Raw genomic sequence first — 21,384 nt, forward strand, 5'->3', positions numbered from 1 at the left:
ATTAGGAGTTAGACAATGAATCTGAGCTCAAAGGGGTTAAGTCTTTTGCTCAAGAGCTTATTTTTTTTTTAATGATAAAGCTGGCATTAATCCATGGTTCCAAAATATTTATCGAGTGCTTCCAATGGCCAAGTCCCCTAGGCTGAAACTTCTGCACCTAGTAAGGACTCTAGAAATTTGAGAACCCAGGGTTGTAGGGAAACTGGAATTGCCTCCCAAGCTCCGGTGGAGGAAAGGTGTGAGCTGGGACACCGCTGCTGTGTGCCTTAGTGCATAGTTCTGGGTGGTCTGCCAGACTCCCCTGTGGTCGACAACATGGCTGTAACCCCCTCCGCAGCTCTCCCACTTGCCCAGGCTAAGGGCCTGGTGCTCTAAGCCTGCCCTTTTCCATACATTCTTTTCTTCTCCCTGTGCCAAGATTTCAGTAGACAATTTAGAATGGGTTCCAGGCCATTTAGCTCAGTCAGAGACTTGGGTGAAAGTTTCCTCCCACTCACCCCAGGCCTCAGATAACCTAACCCATCAGGATGTGCCCAGCCTGCGTGAAGGGGATAGGGGAAAGCTCGAGAAGAGTTTTAGGCATAGGATTGGAACAGAAGTTTCCGCAGCTGTTAAATTTACCTAAACTAACCCGACCAGACAAAATATGTCGGTAATAGGTTGGTTGGAAAACTTAGAACTAAAGCCAAGGGGACATAACTTGTCTAAACAGAGTCTGCAAAGGCCCCCGGAGAGTCACTGGCAGGTTGGATATTTGTCAGGGCAAAGAGGGCAAGGGCTGGTGTCTGAAGGGGCCGATGGATGAAGAGAAGAGGAGAGGAGATGACCAGGTCTGCGCAGGGGCCTAGTCTGTTCCAGCCCAGGGACTCGCCTCTACCTGGTAGCCTCTCTCTGTAAATAAATCCTGGCTGCTCTTACCACGCAGGACTTCCCACATTTGATGCATCTGAGGTGGGGTGAAATACAAATATGCCTTTGCATAATAGCTTTACACCTGGAGCAGCAGAGGACCAGTTTATTACCTTGGTAAACAAAAGTTAGAATTCAAGCAAAGTACAAACTTTGCCCAAGGCACTTCTGACAGTGCACCTTGTGTTTGTGAAATGAACTGGATATATATATGATGTGAAGCAATGGAAGGCTGGGCCTTTTCTCTCTTTTCCCTTCTCTTTTCTTTTATCTTTTTCTCTCTTCTTTTTTTTTTCCTCTTGTCTAATTTGCAAGGTTTAAAAGTTCATGGGGGATGGGGGTAGGAGAGAGAGCTAGAGAGAGGAGAAGAGGGGAGAAGTTGGGGGAATTTACTTTGGCTCCAGCTTTTTCCAGCATTTTGAAAAATCACACCATTTAGTGTGAAAAAAAAATGTGAGCTGATATATATTCTCTTCCAGCGATAATGTACTCCTTGCTGCTCTCAGTGCCAATTAGCGTTTGTGAGTGGGAGACACGGTAAATCAGTTTGGGAAACACACAGAGGAACCAGGGTTTGCATTAAATCTAACTTCAACATTTAAAAAAATGATAAATATTTATTCAGTGTCAGTTTTGTGCCAAGCACAGAACTATGACCTTTCCATAATCATTATTCCATGTAGTCTTCACAGACCACATGAAGTAGAGATTATTGATCCAAATGTTCATTTTACAAGTAAGGAAACTGAGGCTGTGGTTACTGAAGTGAATCAGGCCCCAGTTTTCTAATTCCAAGTTCAGGCTTTTCTGCACTGATCTCTACCCTCTACTTGGAGTCATGGACTCTGTGGGTGTCTGGGTCACTTTGTTTCCCTTTCTTGCAACTCCCATCTATTTTTCTACCTTGGTAATTGACTGCACTTGTAAAAACAATCCGTCTTCTCTGTTCTTTGGTACGTGTCTGCTCAGAGGATTTCCTTGCTCTTCATAGTCACCTGGCATCTGGGCCACCCTCACCAGCAGGCAGCCCTGTGCGCAGGAGCTGAAGCACGTGAAACAGATTTTCCTTCAAAACACACGTCAGCTTGAAAGCAGAGGCAGCGATAAGGAAGCAAAGGCACATCTCATGTTCGGTTGGCTCAACAAATACCTCTGCGTTCTCCCATCCCCAGCTCGAATAAATCAGATAAACCTCAGCAAAAGCATCTGAGCGTTTTGGATTCTTTTCCAAAACAAGCCTTTGAACCTGAAGAACTTTGCCCATTTCTACGTGTTCACTACTCAAATGTTCAGCTGGGGCTTGCCCAGCTGAATGGCTCAGGTCGGTAAAATTTTAACTCTTTCATCCACAGATGGATTCCCAATCCTTTTAAAACGAGAGAGAACTCATTAGGCTTGTTTTTTTAAAGAAATCTCAATGGATGTGTCAACTTGTGCCTGTCTCCATAGATGAAGGATTCCTTGAGGGAACACATTAAACTGAAGTTGGACAGTGGTGATGTCATTAAGGCATTGTCAACTCAGCAGTTTCAGGGCACCAGAACTGTGGATATTTGTGCTTTGCAGGATTTCAAGAGAAAACCCAGTCTCCCTCCTCCGACTCCCCTTCCAATTCCATCCCCTCCCACTGATGCATCTTTAATGCACTCCTTGAGAATTGCTTTGGTTTTATTTATTGCAAGCTTTAAAAATATTGTTGGAACATTAATACTATTGCAATGGGAAAGATTTCAGTTGTCAATGGATTAAACACAATTCCTGTGCTGGAGCCCTAGAGGAAAAAGGCATGGGAATTTCTGAGCTGGGAGACAGAACTTGCTCAAGAATGCTTGCTTTAGAGACTCAGCTCTCAAAACCTGGGGGACCCTCTCATGGAATTTTAGCTCTTCAATTAACTGTAAAGAGCACCTAACTCAACCCCTTTCTTTTACAGAAGAGAAAAACCAAGGCTCAAGCAAGACCAAGGTTTGTTCAACCAGCCAAGCAGCAGATCTCCACAGCTCCTTGGCCAGGGCTCACAGCTCTCCCAGGCAGCCTATCCAACCTGGAAACAGTGATTATAAGACTAAAAACCAGCCCTTCATCTTGGTGTGAATCCACTTAGCCTGGCTTTTTATTACCACTTGTCAATAAATCTCCATTAATTGAGCCTATGGAGAGATGTTTACCCCAAGAAAAAAGTGGAGAAACCTGGAACACTTCCCAAACATTGACTGGAAAACATATCCAAGGTTCAGAGATCTTAGTGTATCTTTCTTTACATGGTTATGATTCTAGACCAAATAAGCAATGCTTTGAAAGAAATCTATATTCCTTTCCTACTTTGAATCTTGCTCTCATCAACTTTTAAAATTTCCTTTCTGGTGACTGTAAGGTACCATGGGTCCCTGTCATTGGGAAGTGCAGTTACCCAATGACTGAGTTCTCTATTGAAGTAACTGGTCGGGTGCTGGGATATTTATTAGGGCTAGAAGGAAGCTTAGTGAGGCTCTGGACCATATGCCTCAGTTTACAGATGAGCGGGGTAGGCCTGAGAGAGGTTAAGTTGCTCATCACATTAACGGACAACAAACCATGGATCTGGCCAGCCTTGCAAAAGGGTCCTTCCATTCAACAATTATTAAGTGTCTCCCTTTGTAGTAAATCCTCCAGCGATTTTTACAAAAAATAAAAAATAGAAATAAATGGATTGTGTCCAATTCCAGGAGCTGAATGTTTGTTGTTGCCCAGGCTTAGTTAATCCCCAGGTATTGACATGAGGGATGGATCATGAGTTATCCTCACCATCTTTTGTTTTACGGAAAGACGAGTACATAGAAGTCAGGGGAATTTTCCAAGATTACGTGATGAATCAGCAAAGGCTCTGAGGCAACACGCTGGTACTGGATGAAGAATCAGAAGACATAAATTCCAGTCCTTATCCTCTCTAACCATATGGGAGGTCTTAGGCAAGCCACCTCACCTCTGAGTCCCAATTTCCCTACCCAGAGAAGGACTTTACTTGATGACTTCTAAGTATGCTTCAGTTCTAATGATCTTCAGGTCTAGAACATGTAGTCTCATTCCATGTAGTCTTTTCATGTCTAAAATGTGATAATGTGAAGCCAGAAATCAACTGCCACAATGGCTCACCCCTGAATTCTCAGACCACAAAGGTTAAGTGAGTTCTGCCCCCCAAATACAAGATACAAAATAATAATGACAATAAATTTTATTTTATTTTTTCCATAGTTAGCCTGTGTCTGCTGTCATATATCTGTGTACAAGGGCAAGCATAAAACACAACAAATAAATTAATAACATACAAATTAAAAACTCAGAAAAAGGATACCGTCATCATTTTTTGCTTTTTGAGGTATAAGAAAAAAAACAGGAATTTTTACTGAGCAGCTACCACATACTAAGCCGTTTCTATACACTCACTATCTCATTTATCTGAAAACAATCAGTGCCGTCATATCCCCTTAACAGAATAAGAAACTAAAGCTCAGAGATGAAATAATTTGCCAAATATACAAACTGTTAAGCATCAAAGTATAGGTTTGAAATCAGCTTTTTGACTCCAAAACTCATGCATCCCACAATTCTTTTTACATGCAATAAAATACTGCTCTATTTCTGGTTAGGAAAATTGTCTTTTCAAAAAACAAAATATATCAATATTTTACTGGGTGCCACAAGGAATAATGCCATAGTTTTCCTGGGTTGCAACATCTGAACATCTTTGACCATAGGCCAAAGAATATGAGGCATTAATATGACTTTCCATAATAATTTAGAAGGATAATATTTCTTGTCTGGAATTATTCTAATCAGAAACATTAACTATGTCCATAGAATCAAAGACCAGGTAGTTGTTACTTGGTTTGGAATTCATGTTAACTTCACATATGTACCAAGTTTTTATCTCAACCCCTCCCTAGCCATTCAATTCTGCAATTCTCCCAGGAATATAGGCCAATATTAGAGTAGACTGATTTAGAGTCATCTCTAGGAGGGGAGTCTGTACTGGCCTTTCTAAGTTGCCCATACCAGTCTCTAAGTTATAGACCAACATGGACTAGATTCCACAAGTTTATTCATCCATTTCTTGACAGCCTCAGTCAGATACATCCAGCACACTGCCAGGCTAGTGCTATCAAGACAAAGGAGATTTAGCCTTGACTTTGAACACCTAAGCTAAGGCAGACTTAGACCCTAGGAAAAATCATGGGAGTTTGCATTGTCCTGTACCTGCATCCAGGATCTAGGGATGTGACCAAGAGTCTGAGAATGTGACTAAAAGCATTTTCTGTTTTGGTTTTCACCAGTAAAAGTTTTTGAGCCCATATGGTACGATGTTAGAAAGCTGGAGAATATTAAAGTTCGAAATGTCTCTGGAGATTTAGGTATCACGTCAATTCTCCCCTTTTAGAAACGAGGTTACTGAGGTTCAGATAGTGGAAGGTTGTCTAAGGTCACAATAGAGTCTGAGCCCAGGCTGGACTGACACCCAGGCCTCCCTGTTCCAGGCTCTTGTCTCTTGCCTCTGTCATGGAAAAGGCATTAGCCTCAAAGGAAAAGATGTCAGTCTTTGTTTAATGAAATATTTGACCCAATGGATAGGTAGACCAGTACTTCCTCAAACTATGGTGGCTCTGGTTAAGTTGAGCAGACACTGTGGTCAGTGACAAAACATCTATGCAATAGCCACTATGGACATCTTACTATACCAAGCCTTTCATGCTCTGCACGTTACCTTGCCTGGGTCTGGAACAATTTCCCATTTCTCCTCAGGACAAACTATTACTCTTTCAGATCCAATTTCATTGCTTCCTCTGAGGAGGTACAGTGGGCTTTTTCTGGGTCAACAGAGGAAAAATGGGGCTACATTTCCCAGACTCCCCTTCCCTACATCATTTTGTATTAGCTTTTCAGGATACTGGAAATACAGAAGCAAAGCTGCCATGCTTTAATATTTAGGAAGCTGGTGCATGGCACCATGTACGTTGTCCCTGGTCTGCTGGTTCACCCAGTTGGGTGGGGCAGCAGCTGATCCCTCAGTTCCTCCAGTTCCCATCAGCTCTTCTCCATCAGCTGCCTGAATCGTAAACCACCATGAATAGCTCTATTGGGAAGGGCACCAGATTGTACTCCAGGTCACCAAAATGATCTCTGGAGTCAGTGAGAGACAAATGGACTCCAGTTGGTCCTTGCAGAATCCAGGCCATTATTGCTTTTTCCCCACTCCACTCTCATTTCCTTTTTCCAGCTGCCTGCCCTTCTGACTTTAAGTCCAGCATCAAATTCAATAACCTTACATAGGCTGATTAGCCAGCATCTACAATTGTATGGATTAAACCCTGATGATAAATCTTTATCGCTTGCAGTGATTCTGCTTCCCTGATCCCTAACCATTCCGGAGTCTCTGGTGATCCCCCCAAATTAAATACTTCCCTGCCCCATACCTCTGTTAAAGCATGTGACACAACAGCTGTACCTCCATGATTGACAAGTCTCTCTCCTACTGTTGAGGCTGGTGAGGACCATGCATCATGTGTTTGCTTTGTGCGCACGACTACTACGAGCACTACTTAATCCTTACAATAACCCAAAGAAGAAAGAGTTGTCATTATTCTCATCTTGTAGACACAGCAAGTGAAAATCATTCAACATAAGTGATTTGCTCATTCTTTCCCAATGAGGAAAGAAGCTGGGATTCAAAACCAGGCTGCCTGGCTCCCCAGCCGGCACTCTTCCTTCCTGGAGGTGGGCTGTTCGAGGAGCAAATTTCACCCACAAATGAAAGAATGATCTATCTATTTAACTTGAAAAAGAAAACAACTTTTCTATAAAGTTGAGGGAGGGATGAAAAGAGGAGCTTTGGGGCCTAGGAGCCAATTGTAACTTGAATGCCATCTTTCCCTGACTGGTAGTTGACACTGTAAATGGTCCATCATCAAGATCTTGTTAGGGAGCAAGAGACCTGCCAGGTATGTATCACCTGAAAGCCATCAGCATGCTCTCTGGCAGCAGTAAATACTAACAATGCAACACACCCCTTGACAAGCCTGCTTTTCTCCCCAGCCCAGGCAGATGCCCCACCCTGGGTGGAGCTCTCTCTGGTCTGTGGGTCTCCCTGAGTGTGGAGGGCTGAGCCTGGCTGGAGACAAGGCTTCCCACACAGGTGCCTGGCATGCAATTAGTGGTTCACCCTTCACTTTTTATGTGAATAATGAAATATGACATTAAAACTATACTTTTGTACCTAGTAAACATGGACTGGCACTCATTACATTTTTAATGTGGTTGTCAACTTCTAGATATCAAACTAGAGTAAACATTCAAGTTGGATCTCAAATCAGTGTCTTGGGCTATTGTTCAATATGCAGCTGGATTTGCAGAATAAGGGTTAAAGAAATATAAGGCCTCTACGTTATTTGTAATACACTAAAAATTAACAACACGAGGAATGAAGAAACAAAAATGTGAAAAAATATGGGGAAAAAACCCAAAATATATGAAAGAAAAATGTTAAGAAATAAATACAGTGCTACCTGCAAGGTCAAAGGCCTATATTGCTCTTTTAGTACAGAGACAGAGCCTGCAAGCTTTGTGCCCCTCGAAGTCTTCCACTCACACAAGAACAAAAAGCCCCAAAGTGCATTCAATGCATTGTTAGTATCCAGCATCGATGTTACACAAATATCTCATATAACCTAAGCCATAAGAAGGATTCACACTTAAATTCGTGGTTTTTATTCTTGTCCAGTCTTGGGATAGACTTTGAATAGATCTCATCCCCGCTTTCATTTCACAGATGAGAACACCCAAGCTCAGTGAAGGCAGATCCTCCCACTGTTGGCTGATTCTTGCTGACTTGGGAAGAGTCCTGAGGAAGGGTCCCCAGCCAGGAGGCAGCAGGATCAGGCTGAGACTCAGACTCTGGCCCCACACAGACCCACCCTCCTCAACATGGATTCCTCATCCCAGGAGTTTCCCCTGCTGCCAGAGGCCCATGGCATCCCCACAGCTTCTCTGTCAGATGCTAAAGCTAGGGACCAAGCGAGAGGGGGCGGACCCTGTGAGGCTTACCAGCGATGAAATCCTGTGTCCCTGCCTGCTGCCTGCTCTGACCTTCCTGGGACTGTTGCCCAAGCTCTTTCCATTCTTCCTGCACTGGCTTTCTCGGACAGTCCCTGCCACATCCTCAAGGGAACCTCTCAAGAGTTCCTTTCTTGTGGCATATTCAAAGGGGAAAAGGGACCCAGAGATGAGGGAAGAGTAGCTAGGGAGGTGGACTTCCTATTACCCTTTAAATCTTCCTTTTCAGGAATGTTATCCTTCATTCATTTATTGGATGACACTGAGGCCCAGAGAAGTGGGGTGTCCTCCCTAAGGACATCCAGAGTGGCTGGAGGGCCCTACTTGTAGGACGTTGGTATCCTGTGGTTTTGTGATCCAGAGCTCTCTTTTTGATTACTTGAGTTGTTTTTGTTTGGAATTAACAGATTAAGGAGTATGTTACATGTTAGTGTCACATTTTTGTGCATTGTGTGTTGTTAGAAACCAAAACCCCATCCTTACTCCTTCCAGGTGACCATTTTTGCAAACATTTTAAATTTATACCAAATAGCATTTTGTTTTTTAGTCAAAACTCAAAATCTATATTGTTGTCCTTTACTGTGCTAGTCCAAAAGGAAATGAAAACCTGAGGGAATATAAAAATACAGATTTATGTATACATTTTAAACTTTTTAACTATGTAAATAATATGCATTATATTATAAAAATTTAAAAAGAAGAAAATTGAAATAACACATGGTGCAAAGATAATTGTGTTACACAACAGTGTTAATATCTTTGGTAGATTTTTTTTCCCTATGGAAAAATGTATACATCATCCACACTGCTTTTGTAACCCACCATGATGGATTGTGAACATAGATAATACCATGTTGATATGCCAATGGGTGCATGTAAATAGCTTAGTGAGCACCAGGCACACTAAGAACGAGATGCAATTATGAGCAAAATGTAGCCTGGTCCCCAAGGAACTTACCGGTCAAACTGGAAAGAGGGGAAAGAGCACAGGCTTCCCCAGCTTTGGTTTAGGGAACTTCCTGCTGGTTTGTCCTTGTTTTGAGGTATAGCTTGGCTCCCTAGGCTTATTTTTTATAGTCCAACAAGTTTAAACCACAGTTTCCTTCAACTTGTCTTCAGGTCACAGTGTTCTCCTCATTTGCTTTTAATCTACCATCAAGAGTCTTAGTCGTAGTGCTTTTCGTAGTCAGTGCGTCCCACATGGCCTGACAGAGCCCAGTCCTCAGAGGCCATGAAGCAAGCTCTCCAACAGCAGGTGCAACCAATGGTGCTACAAGTAGAAGTGGGTCCTGGCTTGGAGATGGACGTCATCCTTGGGTTGCAGTGTCCCTGAAGCAAGAAGGAGACTCTCCCAGTATATTGAGAGCTTTATGCTACTAAACGCTTGCCATGGCTTAACCCATGCAGACTACTGAGGGGCAGATTGGGCTCTACATAAAGAGAAGCTGAGCCAGGCACAGTGACACACATCTCTAACCCCAGCAACTGGGAAGACTAAAGCTGGGGGACTGCAAGTTTCAGGCCAATCTCAGCAACTTGGTGAGGTCCCACGCCACTTAGCAAGACTCTGTCTCAAAATAAAAAGAGCTAGGAATGTGATGCAGTGGTAAAGTGCCCCTGGGTTTAATCCCTAGGACCAAAAAATAAAAATGGGGGGTGGAGAGGGAGAGAGAGAGAGAGAGGGGAGCTGAGACTCAGAGAAATGAGGTCATGTGACCAGGGGCAGCCAAGCTGAGACAGAGCAGAGCCAGGGGGAAGCCGCACACACCTGGTGACCCCAACCCAGCAGTCTTTCTACTTTTCCTCAGATCCATTGAAACATGGCTGACTTGGCCAAAGATACCAGCTCTCCACACACATACACCTGAAACACACATAGGAGTGCGCTTATCTAAAAACAGGCAATCCCAACACACCTCCCAGGTGTCCTGTAAGTGCTCCCATCCTGGAGGATCTGCCTCGTCTGTGGTCCTTGCACTATTGCAGGAGCCTGATTCATTCTTAAATAGTGTTTGGTGTCCAGACCACCCACAGCACGAGACCATCTCCAGACAAGCCAGGAATCCTTCCCTGGGATTTTACAGCTCTGCGTCACATATAACCAGGGGCATGCTCTCTCCATAGGCAGGTTCAAGAGGCTCAGTGTGCTGAGTTCCAGGCAGCAGATACCCAGTGAGCACCTGTAAACGGTTAAGATACTGGGTTGGGCCATGATGAAATCACTGAGCTGAGATATAACCCTTATGTTCTAGAAAACACTCCATAAGCCTTAGGATAATAGTATAACACTATGCACATATTGTGCCTTATTTCACCCAACTCTGACTACATTCATATAATCACATTTACCAGACGAAGGTGCTGAGTTTCAGAGAAGCTCACCGACAGGGCCTAGATTAGACAGTGAATAGCACAGCTTAGACCTAAACTCTAGTTCTTCTGACTCTAAAATGAATGTCCCCATCTTTTCAAACATCAACCTCAATATGCTACTGTTTTAGTCAGCTGTTTCCTGTTGTGACTAAAGGATCTGACCAGAGCAACTATAAGGAGGAGAAGTGTATTTAGGGTCTCATGGTTTTAGAGGTCTGAGTCCATAGAAAGCCCTCCATTTCTCAGGGCTCGAGGTGAGGCTAAACATCATGGCAGAGTGTGTGGCAGAGGGAAGCAGCTAATATCATGGTAATCAAGAAGCAGAGAGAGATTCCACTGTCTATATACAAAATATATACATCAAAGCCATGCCCTAATTCCCACCTTCTCCAGCCACACCCTACCACTTCAGTTACCATTCAGTTGAATCCCATCAGTGTATTAAATCACTGATTAGGTTAAGACTCTTAAAACCCCATCATTTCTCCTCTGAACCTTCTTGCGTTTTCTCACACGTGAGCTTTTGGGTACACCTCACATCCAAACCATAACATTGATGCTACCTTGTCATATTCCCATTATTACCCCAGAGAGGAGTAATGGGCTCTAAGAGGTAAAGAGAGCCAAGGTCACCAGGGGTCTTCTGGCTCCAAAGCCTGGTACTCTCCTTCCTCACTTCACCCCTGCTGTGGGAAAGCTCCTCAGAGATTGTGAAGAGATGAAGAATAACAAAGTTCAAAGCAGATTGTGCATGACAAAGAGGGCTTCAGATAAATGCTCTGGGTATCTCTGTTGAGAAACATCCTGGGGGAGCCCCCAGCCTGGCCCAGCATGTGGGTGTGATGAGTGTTTTGAGGTCATGTCAGTCTCCTCTTAGGTGTTATTGTCTATGCTATACGCTCTGGTTGAGGCCAGGATGCCACTTTCTGGTGACCAGGCATAACCTAATATCCTATATTAGAATGTCCAGCTTTTTTTTTTTTTTTTTTTTTTTACAATGTGGTTTCTTTCAGGAAGAATCTGTAGATAGCAAGTTGTGGAGGAAGCTGGTAAAGGAGGCCAGAGTGAACATCACCCTGATGTTGTCTGATGCTTGTTCTTGAAAGCTTGTAGAGCATTTATACCAATCCTAGCCTGCTCCTTTTGCCACATATAGAGTAGAGCCTAACATTACAGTTCTTTCTTTAGAGGCACTGATGGAAAAATGAAAGATGGAGATCAGCTAGGGAACTACTGCAGAAACCCAGTGAGATACAGTGGTGACTTTAAAGTGGCACTTGGGCTGGGTGTGGTGGCAAATGCTTACAACCCCAGCAGTTCAGGAGGTTGAGACAGGAGGATATTGAGTTCAAAGCCAGCCTCAGCAATGGAGAGGCACTAAGCAACTCAGTGAGACCCTGTCTCTAAACAAAATACAAAACAGGGCTGGGGATGTGACTCAGTGGTCAAGTGCTCCTGAGTTCAATCCCTGGTACCACCCCCCCCAAAAAAAAAAAAAAAGAAAAAGTGGCACTTGGGGTCAGGAAGTAGACACAAACTGAAGAAGTGCTTCAGAGGAAGAATGACTATCTTAGGGATTATATGGTGATGAGAAGGAAAGTGAAGGAGAGGCGCTTAGGCTGAGTCCTGGGTTATTTACCAAGGAATGGAGGTGGGTGAGCATGCCATGCAGAGATAAGGGTCACAAAAGAGAAAGTTCAAGGAGACTAGGAGACTAGGAGGAGCTTAATTTCTCATAGGCTAAAGGAGTGTATTTGGAGGACATTCTCATGAACGTACAGAGAAGGCAAGACTCTCAGTTGGTCCTCCAACTCTACCCTAAGAACTTGTAGATGTTGGTGCCGTCACCTTTGGCCCTACAGGCTGAATCAGGAAGGACTTGGAAGTGGGGAGTGGGGAGCAGTGGGCTGTACTCGTGGAACTCACGGAGAACAAAAGAAGATTTTAAGCAGGCGCAAGTAGGCTTCCCTGACAGCCCATTATTTTCATGGATTGTTAGGTAGACAGTGTCACATTCAAAGTGTCACAGTGGAATGACTTGGGAATCTTGAGTTAATAGGCCTGAATTTGGGGCGGTAAATTATTAACTAGAAATATGGGGAAAGAAGATCCCTCATTTTTTCCTCTGTCTCTAGAAAATGGCTCTTGAGAAAATGCTGTGTAAATTACCAACAGGCTATTCATGAGTAAACGACCAGTTTAATATGTCATACCAATAAGCAACTAATTTTGTAACTGAAATTAAATACTTACCAATTTGAGAAGCTAAAGCTTGAAGGAGGAAGTGCTAACAGATTGGAAAAACCCAGTGAATTTTTATTCAGACCAAATTATAGGAAGCCCTCAGAGCTCCAGCTTCCTGTAGAGGTATCTTTAGGGAAAGGGAGAAGCAAGAGTGGAACTGGGGGATACCCCGCCAACTCACCCAACCCCAGCTCCCAGAAGCCGTGAGCTTCACTCTCCTGTGGCTGCTGCTGCTACAGGGAAGCTGGTGGGCCACACATCCTGGATCCCACAGAGGGCTTAGTTTATCATCTACCTAGATACTAGGTGCTTAGTATCCCTCAGTAAACAAGTTCTTTAGCATTAACTCTTGGGGACACCAAAGTGTGCAGCAAATATCAAAGAGTAGTTGATTAAGTTCCTTGGACTTTCCAAGCTATACATTACAATGGGGATATAATACTGAAGCAACAGGCAAGGGCTGTGCCCTCACGAAGCTTTCATTCCACCACGTCTCACAGCTGGAAGAGATTTCAGAGACTGTCTAGGTGCAGATGATGGGAGAAGAAACATGGAATGGCAAATAGAGCCCAGAATTGGGAGTGATGACTCAGAGTCTGTCGTTTCCAACCTACACTATCTTAGATAAGTTTATGTCACTGCAAAATGGGAACGATAAAAATAAGAACCACCTTCCTCAAAGTAAACTCTGAAGGAAGAAAGGGGGTGTGCACCATGATTGGCAAGCACTGAAAAAATGCAATTTGTTCTCAGTGAGTTATTTAATTTAATTTGATTTGATTTATTGAGACAGAATCTCACTCTGAGTTCCAGTCTGACCTTGAACTTCTTAGGCTCAATCACCCCTCCTGACTCAGCCTCCTGAGTAGCTGGGACTACAGATGTGCATCACCATGCTGGGCAAGATATTTTTTTTTTTTTTAAAAAAGGAAAGATAAGGAAGAAGTACTTATGTGTGTATCTTGAAGAAATACCAAATGCCTATCAAATTCTTTCCTGATTTGTCTATCTCCTTTTGTCTTTATGCACACTGGTATCTGGTTGCCTGACAATAAATCAGATGGTAATATTAATTAGAGTGATAGAGGCCAACTTTGCTTTCAATTAGGAGGGGATGTATTTCATGCTGGTGCATATATTAGTTAAAAAAACTCACAAAAAATAAAAACAGATGCATTGGAGGTCATGGCTCTCATTCTTATTTATATTAACAGAGTATCTGAGTAGTTTCCCTACAGTGTGTGCGCTTCCTAAGGCCTCTGTAATACCGTCTCCACTTGAGCAGAGAATTCTACCGTGCAGAACCTAGAATGATCAAAAGGGGAAGGTGTGTGGGGATAATTAGAGGCTACAGAATAAACAATAATATTTATGTTCACTCAAAATCTGAAGCCAGATGGTAGTAAAATCCTTGTGTAGTCAGGAGGAGTCATTGTTTCATTCAAAAGAAAAAACACTTAGGCACATATTTATAATAATTGTCTTCCATGTATATGAAAAATGAAATGCATGTCTTTGCAATGAATAAGTATATATTAGTGAGACTATCATAAATGAAAACATGGTTTTCAGTAATTTTAGAGCTCTATTGCTAACGTGAATTTTTCAACATAATGCTGACATCTCTGGTCTTAGAAATGAGAAGATAAAATTCATAGGCATGTTATAGAAAGAAAACGTCAAGTGGCATTTACAGAGTGCCTTCTGTACCTGACACTATGTGATGCACATCTCATTAGCTCATTAATACCCACCTCTATGCCTTCTTCCATTTAGATCTTTGGACATATGACCCTCAATACCCAGTGTATTTTTCACAATCCCTTCTGCTCCCCTAACAACAGTTACTCCTTCCCAGTCCACTCTTCACCTGGATGTCTCATTCCCTTCAGAATTCTACCTGGGCCCAAGTTTGCCCAGGTTTTCCTTTTCCTGTTTCCCAAGAAGCCAGCATTTCCCTATCATGTGTTGTCACAGAGGTCTGTCTTCCTCATTGAAGGTCCTGGGAAGTGATCATCTCACTTTTTTCACTATTATAAACCCAGTGCACAGGCCATTCCTAGCATATTGAAAGTCCCTCACAATGTTCGTTGAATGAACAAATGAATTAGTTATTCTGTAGGCTAAGTATTATTAGTCCCAATTTTCAGATAAGAGTATGAGGCTGATCAGAATTAGTAAGTGCACATACTGCTAGTAGATGTTAGATCCTATAGGTCTCCGAGTTGAGACAAATAACCTGATTATTCTCTCGGTTACTATCAATCAGAGTGGGGAGTGTCCTGGAGTCCTGAAATGGATCTTTTTTTCTCCTTTGCTGGTATATAGTCAGAGAGTGTTACTGAAAAAACAAATGACTAAAAAAATCTATGGTACAGAGCGCAGCAATTAACATGGAGCTCAGGAGCAGCCAAAGCTTCTGCTGGGGACAGATCAGTGAGGTAGATGAAACTCATTCTGGGCTTTCTGAACATCATCTGCGTGGTCTCACCCAGGATGCAAGCTCGAGGGAGTTTGGAGACCAGCACCAGATATATCCTGGCCCTTTGGCTGCTGAAAGACTCTTCTAAGGTATTGAGGTAACACACAAATAGGAGAAACAGTCCATAAACCAAAGGAGACAAGTAACTGGAACAGGCCCCCAGTCTGGTACAAAAGGATCACCTCCACCTTTCTCTACCCATGACCTTGGGAAGCCACTAGCTTCCCTCCTAAAGTTTAAGTTTTCACACACGCAATGTTAGGCAAATGGAGAAGAATCAGGGCAGTGAGCCAGCCAGATCTGATACTCAGGTTTGTTTTGGTCTTGCCTGAATGGTGTCCCATCAAAAGTTGCCCGTTGAAGTCCTAAACCCCTGTAGATCAGAAAACGACCTTAACTAGAGGTGGAGTCTATAAAGAGCTACTCAAGTTAAAATGAGATCATTAAGGTGGGTTGTAATTCAATATAACCCGTGTCCTTATCAAAGGGGGAATTTGGACACAGTAACTGACGTGCCTACAGGGAAAATACCACACAAACCTGGAGATGGGAGATGAAAATCCACATGATTTGAGGAAATGAGACCTGAGGCACATTCTCGCATCACAGCCCCCAGAAGGAGCCAAGCATGCCAGCACCTAGATTTTGGACTTATAGCACCCAGCCACATGAGATGACAACTTCTGTTGTTTGAATTACTCAGTCTGTGTTACTTTATGACAGCCCTGCCAAACCAGGACCCCAGAGCCTCTTCTCACTTTCCTCACCATTCTCTAGTTTCTTCGGTTCAGCTGCTTGGCCCATTTGCCTTGTCAGATGGTGTTTAGGGCATTAAAGTCTATCATTCCTGATGAGACCATCCCAAAGGGATTTTTGAGTGATTTCTCATACTATTCCCTGAATGTGTTTCCCCCTCACCCTTTGGTCCTGAGGATTGAACCTAAGGTCTCATGCACGCCAGGCAAGCACTCTACCACTGAGCTACATCCCCAGCTCCCTATTCCCTGAAAGTCTTTAAAAATCTAAGAAGCAAAGATCCAATTCCACAGGAAGTTCTATTTCAGATCCTGGTGGACTAGAATGAGTCCTCCCAATCCAGTGCTATATCCGTAAATGTTTAATCCTCAGCTCTCCTCCAGGAGATGGAGAGGAAAACCCTGTTATGTAGTATTTGTCAATTTCCCTTCATGACAGATTTCAAAGCTACTGATATGCCTGAATTCTGCAAGCCACCTGCACTGAGCATTAGAAAACCAGGGTCCTCTGACATTCAGGTTTGTTTTTGTCTTGCCTGTATGCCATGCATAGAATGGTGTCCCATCAAAAGTTGCATGTTAAAATTCTAAACCCCTGTAGATCAGAAAATGACCTTTACTAGAGGCTGAGTCTACAAAGAGCTACTCAGGTTAAAATGAGATCATTAAGGTGGGTTGTAATTCAATATGACCCGTATCCTTATCAAAGGGGGAATTTGGACAACCTCTGCTTTTGATTCGCCGAGGGAGTTGTGATAAGACTCTAGGTCCTGAGGTGCGTCATTTGCGAAATGAAAATGTTCGAACAGGTTCGAGGATTGTGGGTTGGTGGCTTGGCCTCCAAACCACTGAGGATGGTAGAAGAACAAGTAAACTATCAATTTTGTCACCAAAGGTACTTAAAATATTGGAGATCTAGATCAGGTTTATTTCAGGAGGTGGAGAGAAGGTTCCATTGCTTATTAAAAAGGCATGACTTCTGAGGTCCCCTCTGCTGAAATGTGTTGGGTTCTTCCATGACTCCAGACTAGATTGTCAGCCCCACTCAGAGACTTTAATTTTTTTTTAAGAGAGAGAGAGAGAGTGTGTTTTAATATTTATTTTTTAGTTTTCAGCGGACATAACATCTTTGTTTGTATGTGGTGCTGAGGTGCCAGGCGAGCGCGCTACCGCTTGAGCCACATCCCCAGCTCCCCAATCAGAGAATTTAAAAGGTGGCACTGAAGGGGGCAAGGAGGAGAGCCAGCTGGGTGACCAGTTATCACAATGGAGGAGCACAGACCAGAACCACTGCCTGGGACCCAGTGACACTGCACATTTCCTGAGCATGTTTCTTCCAGAAGAGTCTTCCCACAATTTGTATGAAGGAAGGAATATTTTTACCTACCCTTGGCCAGCATCCAGGTCTGGGTGGCAGGTGGCAGCTGTTTAACAGCCGATGGTGACACTGCACAACAATTAGGGCAGGAAGTGTTGAAGGCTGCGTTGTACGGATACTGCTGAGGTGGAATTGAGGTCAAAGGACCGCAGCTCCCCTAACTTCATCCAGCCCCTGCCCCAGCTAGAGCCTCCTCCACAGACTGCGGGATGTGGGAGCACAGGGGCTGGCTTTCTAAAGTAGAGAATCTTGCATAAAACTGGAGCCTGGCCCAGGTCCTTGTGGTCCAGGGCAGAGCTTCATTCCCATCCCCTCCCTTCCCTCTTCCCTTCCCCTTCCCTTCCCCATCCCCTTCCCTTCTCTTCCCATCCCTCCTGTTCCTTTTACTTTTTTGGTACTGGGGATCTAACCCAGGATGTTATACCACTGAGCTACATCCCCAGTCCTTTTTATTTTTATTTCAAGACAAGATTTTGCTAAGTTTCCCAGGCTTACTTTGAACTTGCAATCCTCCTGCTTCAGCCTCCCAAGTAGCTGGGATTATAAGTGTGTGCCCCTGTGCTTGGCTAAGGCACTACTTTAGAGAGTGCCAGGGCAGAGAATACTGTCTTTCCTATTCATGGAGACCCTGTGTCTGGTGGTAATGTAGAGGGTAGGTTGAAGAGGAATTCAGGATCCAGGAGATCAGGTAGCACATAATAGTATCTCAGTGACAGATCATATACCTATCAATCAGGACAACTGACGAAGGTGGAGTTTGTTCACAGCAGGGTCAGCCACTTGCTCTTTCTTGTGCAGATGTTTCTTCAAACTTTCCTTTTGTTGACAATTATGCCCTTCCATTGTCCCCAAGCTTGTCTGTTTTCCTAATTGAGGGTAAAATAGCCTTTCCTTGCCATATTTCTACTTGGGCACAGAATAGGATCGAGTCAATATCACCCCAGAAACCTTGGGCCATGGAAGTGGAATCATAGCTTCCAAGTAGGCTTAATATCTCTGTAGAGAAACAAGATGCTCAAGAGAATTTGGATCTAAAAAGGCAGAGTTAACATGGTGTTTCTCTTATTCTTACCACAGCTGGGCAGAGAGATTTGAGGAGATGATGATGAGATTCAAGTGCATGCAAAGAGTTTTAGGCCTGGAAATGGCCTTGGGGATAGACTTTAGGTCAAAGAAATTGTGGTGGTTTTACACACACACACACACACACACACACATATATAATATCTCCAGAATCCAATCACCTTTTTACTACCTTCAGCTGTCCTTCTGATCCAAACTGCTAGCATCTCTCCCTGCAACATTTCCATTGCCCCTACCTGCTTCCCCTGCTTTACCCTACGTCCCTTAGACCCAGTGTAGCCATAGAAGTAAACCTCTTACAATGTGCATTGGATGGTGCCACTCCTTTGCTCTAATCCCTTCCCTGGTACCCCATTCACTTGGAAGTCCTCAAAATAGACTCCAAAGCCTTAGAGGACTGGCTCTATATTGCCTCTCTGATGTTACTTCCCACCACTCTCCCTTGCCCCAGAACCTCCTAATTGTGCTGGGGCAGCCACGCTGGCCTCCTGTTCTTCAACAAGCTCCTGACCTTTGCTCCAACCCCAACTCGCACATGTGCTTCCCATAGATATCTGCTGTGTAACTGCCTTTCCTCCCTCAGGTCCCCTGGAGATCTCACCTTCACCCTGAGTCTTGCCTGGACCATGCTATTTCTAATCAGCTTGTGCGTCCCTCTCCCACTCCCCCTCTGCTCTCCTTAAGCTGCTTTCCTTTTCTTCCCCACAGGACTAAACACCTCTTAGCACAACAGATATTTTTTATATTTATCATGCAGATGAATATCTGTCTCTGTCTGCTAGGATGAAGCTCTACAAGGGCAGAGATCATCCTCTCTTGTTGCCTGAAGTATGCCTGCCTCATGGTGAAGCTGTCTGAATGGAAGAGAATGTAATTAAAGAGAATGTAACTTTAAAAAAAAAAAATCATGAAGTAGTTTTAAACTCACAGGATGCTTGTAAAAACCCCACGAAGACTCCAAATACACCCTTACAACATTTTGCCACCATTTTTCCTTCGAGAATGTTTAATGATGTTAATGTTAACATCAGTAAGCATAAGAGTAATGAAATCTATGGAATCTCTTAGGTTGCAAAGATTTTCTTTTTTCCTGGTCACTCCCTACATTTCTAAGATAGGGAGGGCAAAGGTCAATAAGCCCACGAAAAGATGAGGAAAGTGAGGTTCATCAGGATTAGTGCCATCCTGCCCAAGATCACACAGGTAGAAGGAGCAAATGCAGGGCTGGGGTAGAGGTCGGGTAGAGCTGAGGTTCAATAACCAATAGTTGGGTTGCCTCTGTGCAGTGCTACAGTTTGACAGCACAGCTCCTGGGTTAAGTGTGGCTCTCTGATACCATGAAGATGGCAGCTGCCTCATGTAGCTGGGATGCCCCCGGAACAGCTGCAACCCACACCACAAAGAGCGTGAGTCAGCCTCATTCCTGCCCTCTCCGCAGCACGTGTTCCCTTCACTCAGTCCCTCTGTGTCCAATACCCACAGTGCCAGCGAGGGAGGTGATACTGCCAGTGGGGCTGACCGCAAGGTCCTCAGGCGCCCTCCAGCCTGGTGACTGAGATGCCATCTGGCACCCACCACAGCTGCAGGGCCTCCAGTCTGGCCCCAGAAGGCAGGAGCACAGGAGCATCGTGTCAGCAGAGGAAGGACCTGCCACCACTGGGGAGGCACCGTCAGCTCCTACAGGAGCCAGTTACTGATAGTCTCCAGGCCTCGGCTTCCTCAACTGTAAAATGGGGAGAACAAATGGTTCTGACCTGGTCATGCATGAGTCCTTGATCCTGAGTTTTTTTAGCCCATGATTCCTATGGATTTGAGGAAGTTTGGGGCTCTGATCCTAAACAGGAAAACTACCAGTCTTGAGGACCCATCAGCAGGGACAAAGACAGTCAAGAAGGAGGATGGTGGTGGGGAGATCTGATGTAGAAGCTATTGTGAGGACCAAATGAGGTCAGGTGCATGGTCAGTGGTCAAATAGTGTTCACAGTAAGAGTGGAGAGAAGATCGTCTGTCTTGAGTCTCCTCCCAGGTTTGCCACCCAGAACTAACCCAGGCCCTTGCTTCTCTCGAAATTCTGCAGTAGACTCCACTGTGGCCTCCTGGCCACCAATGCCCCTTTTCTGTCCAATGTGCCCACTGTTGTCAGAGGAATTTTCCTAAAACACAGCTGTGCCTTGTGTCATTTTTCTGTTTGAAATCCTCCACTGGCTCCCCAGCAGCTCCCAAGTTAGGTTCCAACAATTCACCCTGACACTCAAACCTCTCAACAAACAGCCCCAACCTCTCTGTTCCACTCCACGCCTATCCAGTGCTCCAGTAAACCCATCTCCACTGCCTCCCAACAAGTGCTAACTGTCCATCCTTGGCTGAGAACAGTTAAATGGAATAAGAGGTCAGAATCATGTTCTGGGGTCAGGAAATGTGAGTTGGAGTAGCTGTGTGGCCTTGAGCAAGTTGAATTCTCTGTAAAGAAGGTTTTGATAATGGCACGGCCCGCAGGGATGCTTGTGAGGAGAAAAGAAGGATGCAAAGCACCGGTGCCTTCAATAGTGCTTCTCAGGATTGAATCACCCATTCCACATGCTGACAGCCCCATCATACCCCTGCTCTGTGGACATCTTGTTGCCCCCCTCAGGAGACTCCCCTTTCTTGTCCTCACACACCTGAGGGCCTCCTGCCCAGATGTGAAGTCCCAGAAGGTTGAGAGAAGCCTGTTCCTCACAGGTTTCTGTGTCTTTCTCAGGATTTAAGACAGCACCCAGCACCTAGAAGGCCTCATCTGGGAAGTGTTGGATCAAAGAATAAAGGAGTGAGATTGGGGAAGACACAATAAGAAATGAAGGCCTTAGAGGAGTCAAGTTTGGGGGAAGCATCCTAAAACCTACAGGTAAGATGTCACTTTTCAAAATGGCAGACATACAGGCTGGCCACCCATGGGCTTTGAGTAAGGAATACTCTCTTTATCACAGAATGAGGTCATCAGAGAGCCCAGGCTGCAGCAGCTTTCTCTGCCCAGGGCCCTGTTGCACTGGAGCAGGCAGGGCATTATAAGCAAGCTGTGGACAAAATGGGGGTGGGTG

At 44.3% G+C, this 21,384-nt stretch overlaps 1 long non-coding RNA gene across 5 annotated transcripts in view; it reads left to right on the top strand.

Annotated features, from left to right (window-relative positions):
* The window catches only part of LOC107154366, a 126,578-nt gene that overhangs the window by 58,050 nt on the left and 47,144 nt on the right, over positions 1-21,384 (top strand). For all 5 annotated transcript variants that reach the window (XR_007347944.1, XR_007347946.1, XR_007347945.1 and 2 more), the window contains exon 4: positions 21,048-21,191. This is a non-coding gene — a long non-coding RNA (uncharacterized LOC107154366). The remainder of the gene's footprint in view (positions 1-21,047; positions 21,192-21,384) is intronic.

Source organism: Marmota marmota, unplaced genomic scaffold (genome assembly GCF_001458135.2).
Source record: "Marmota marmota marmota unplaced genomic scaffold, marMar, whole genome shotgun sequence".
Classification (NCBI taxonomy): Eukaryota; Metazoa; Chordata; class Mammalia; order Rodentia; family Sciuridae; genus Marmota; species Marmota marmota.